Here is a 3761-nt window from a genome sequence, read left to right on the forward strand (position 1 = left end):
ATACCTATGTGCATGTATACTCCTTCCAATGGATTGTAGTGGCTCTCTCCAAATGGTTCATACATCTGTACAAAGGTGGGAAACACAAACCATTTTTGACCCTGTACTCTGTCAGTATGCACACATGCATCTTTGTGCACGCTGCAGCTCCCAGTTTCTGCAGCTTTGAAATGCAGCAAAGAGTGGTTTTAAATTGAATTTGGACCTAAATATCAACCTGACCTCACTGTAACAACTGTAATCAAGACTACATGTTTCTACTGACAAAATGATTCATCTTGACCTTCAGAAAATGGGGCTTATCTGTAAAAGGCTAAATTTTCTAAAGAAAATTTCTGTGTGCGTGCTGCAAAAATTGCAGTACAAACATTTCAAATGAAAGGCGTTGAGGTGTCTATTCAAGTGTGTGTGCTGAGTGGTTAGAAATACTGTAACAGCACTGAAAGGAGCTGAAATGTCAGTTGAAGCGTAAGTGTTAGATGAGCTGGAAGGGTCAATTGAAGTGGAAGTCCTGAAAGAAATGAAAGTTTTGTAAATGCTTAATGGCTCTTAGACAAGGCAGCTAGATGACTGTACAGTCACTGGGAAGTGTTGATGCTTAAGACAAGTGCTGTGTCGCCACAGTGATCCCGCTGTAGCTCTGACTACATCTTCCTCCTCCGCCTCTATCCCTTCTTCTGTCACCATCTTCTAATTCTCGTCTCCAAAAAGGAAGTTTCCTTGTGGTGAGGACAGGATTCATAAACAAACACAGCCTCAGCATGTGGCCATCTCTACACTGACCATCAGGTCACTCCGAGCACTTGGCTTCTTACCAGGTTTCAGGTTACCATGGCGACATGATGTGGGCGAAAAGAGCGAGTGAACCGGCGAGTGTTGAAGATGAAGATGAAAGGGGGTAGAAGACTGTAATCAGATTGTCTCCTTCGGTCACGCCTCGGATCCATCTTCCCCCCTCCACCGGCCCACGTCCTGCACACCCGAACCCTCCACCACATAAATCACAATTGGCCACAAGTCACCTCTCATTGCTGCACCCAACCACAGCCCCACGGAGAAAGGGGGGGTGGGGGGTTGCTTTCGCTCTCGGCCATGCCCAGACTCTGGCTTGTGTGTTGGGGTGATGTTTAGTGGTCCAAGCCCCTCGCTCCACCCCATTTCCACAGTCAACTTCGAGAAGCTCCATGGCTTCTTCACTGATATAGCTTCTCACAGCACGGTCAAATGAAGATGGATAGGGGGTTAATGGTGTAATGATTCTGTTTTACAGGCAGCTCGCTCTCTCTTTTCTCAGTGGAAAGCCCTGCTGGGAAGACTGCAGCTGAGGGACGACTTATTCTCTGTCTTACTGTCTTGCCCCTCTCTCTTTTCTGATATTCAGTAGTTTTCTCACTAACTTTATTTGATCCACATGCAACCCCCAGCCCTTTTCCCTCCCTCCCCTTCATCCTAAGTTTTTGTCATTGGTCCTGCAGGCTATAAAATAAAATAAAAAAAATGAAAAGTTTCAGTGGTCGAGGCAGAACCACCGAAGTGCTTCATAATTAGAAAACGGCTCATAATTACAGTGTGGTCACAGGCTGTTAGCTCGCTCACTCAGCTACCCTGCGTGGGATGGCGGCCTCCTCCTGCGATGTGCCTCTGTGTGTGCGTGTTTGTGTGCGTGTTTGTGTGTCAGCTTCCCTCAGAGAGGTCAGGCTGAAGTTGAGAAGGATAGCAGATGCGCTACCCGATCCTGCCTATACACCAGCTGGGTGCTCTGTCAAAATGCTATTAGTCACAATCAAGGAAGCGAGAATATGTGCGTTTCAGAGCAGGAAACAATGCTGGTGATACTCAGAATTCTCCCTTTTCTTACTTTTTCTGTTAAGCCTTTGCAAGCCATCCAGTGATTAGGATTTCACCAGGACCAATGTTAACTCAAGAAATAAACACTGCATGGCAGCTTCTGTCATTCCTCCAGGACCAAAAGAGGACAATTAGGGCTTCTGACACAATCAGTTACAGCGCGATGAGAACTCTTTATTTGAATGATCCAAAAGTGACCCTCATTTATCAGGAGACTACTATCACTTGCCTATTTGTTACTTCTTTGCAGATTTTAGAACCTAACCCTGAGATTAAAGCAATAGTTTCACATCTTGGGAATTGCTTTCATTGCCAATAGATGAAAAGACTGATATTGTATTTGTACAACAAATATGAGGCAAGCCACTGAGTTTGACTCCTGGTTGGAGTATGCTGGGTTTCTGGGGTGTGAGGTGTTTACGTGGGTCACTTGCCAGGCGGATGCAGCTGGCCCCCTCTCGGTCTCCACGGCCGGCCCCAGACACGCTGCTTTCTGTGTCTGCCATTTGGCCTCCATCCCCTCCCGCGATACCGGAGCATGTTAGTGACAATGGCCACAGGAGTGGAAAGTGGACATCTGGTGCACCTGTCCAACACCACACACACGCATACGCACCCTACAAGGTTCACATCTGCCTTTTCGGAGAGTGTACATTCAGGTTGTGTGTGTGATGATTTGGCGGTCATGCGTGGTGAAGCTCGGGATCGCTGAGACCCGACTACTGGCCCGCCAACCAACTGGCTGACCATATGGATGGAAACCTACACTCAGCTCTGCTCTCCTTCTCCTTTCCTCCTCACTCCCACCCATCCTCTCCTCCTCCTCTCCCCCACCTGCCCAAGTATCCCTCCTCGCCGTGGCACTCCTGCTGACTTGCTGGTTCTTTTTAATGAATCGTTGGGTTCACCTGCACCGGAGTGGAAATTCCACCCTCGTCATCCCCCATGTGTCACACTGGGTTTTATTTCCTGCTCCTGGTGGTGATTCAGAGGGACAGGCAGGCGCATGATGCATGGAAACTATAAGATGAGATTTTCATCATTCCCTTGCTGAGAAGAGGCTGTTGCATTAACAAATCGTGATAGAGGGGGAAAAAAAGTTTCAGACGCTTTTCATATACCGTGAAAGACAGCTGTGCAGAGGAAGGGGCAGCTGTATGGAAAGTCCAAGCCTCACTACTAGCTGCAAATTAAACTTGTTCTTTGACTTTACATCCATATTCTCAGATCAGCAACGAATGACAGCTTTTCACATTCACCATCATTTTGGTCTATTTGACCTAATATTGATACTTGCTGCTTTAATTTAGCAATTGTCAATGTTACAAAAATGATATCAAATGATTACAAGTGATTTTGAATTTTGTACTTTTCGTGCTAGCATGCGATTGCTAGCAACTACACAAGATGAACTTCATAGGGTTGCCAACTGTCCCACATCAGCCTGGACATCCTGTATAATGAGCTAAATTGGTTTGTCCCGTGTGTGACCTCCCTTATCCCGTATATTGACTACCTAGATCTGACAGAACAGCAGTATCAAGTCATGTGCTGATCACACCAAGGGAGACATCAGCTGTATCCAATAGCAGGCCCACTGATGCACATCAGTTGTACATATAGCATGAATGTGCTTGAAAAAAGACTGTGCAGGTAGAACAATCATTGGAAAGCAGAAACTACATGGTAAAGCCTGTCAGCAGTGACTCAATGGAAGCCTTCTGTACATTATGCCGTTGGGAATCCTTAATTGGCCATGGAGCAAAACTGAAGGGAAACAGCCACTGAAAACAATCAGCCTCTTCGAGGAGCTCTCCTTCACTGACCTGCAGCAGGTGGTGTGGATGCCCTCAAAATGAGACAGCATGGACCAACTCAATGAAGAGTTTTGTGCTAGGCGGGAGGAAATGCAG

The sequence above is a fragment of the Chaetodon auriga genome, chromosome 22 (genome assembly GCF_051107435.1).
Source record: "Chaetodon auriga isolate fChaAug3 chromosome 22, fChaAug3.hap1, whole genome shotgun sequence".
NCBI classification, from domain to species: domain Eukaryota; kingdom Metazoa; phylum Chordata; class Actinopteri; order Chaetodontiformes; family Chaetodontidae; genus Chaetodon; species Chaetodon auriga.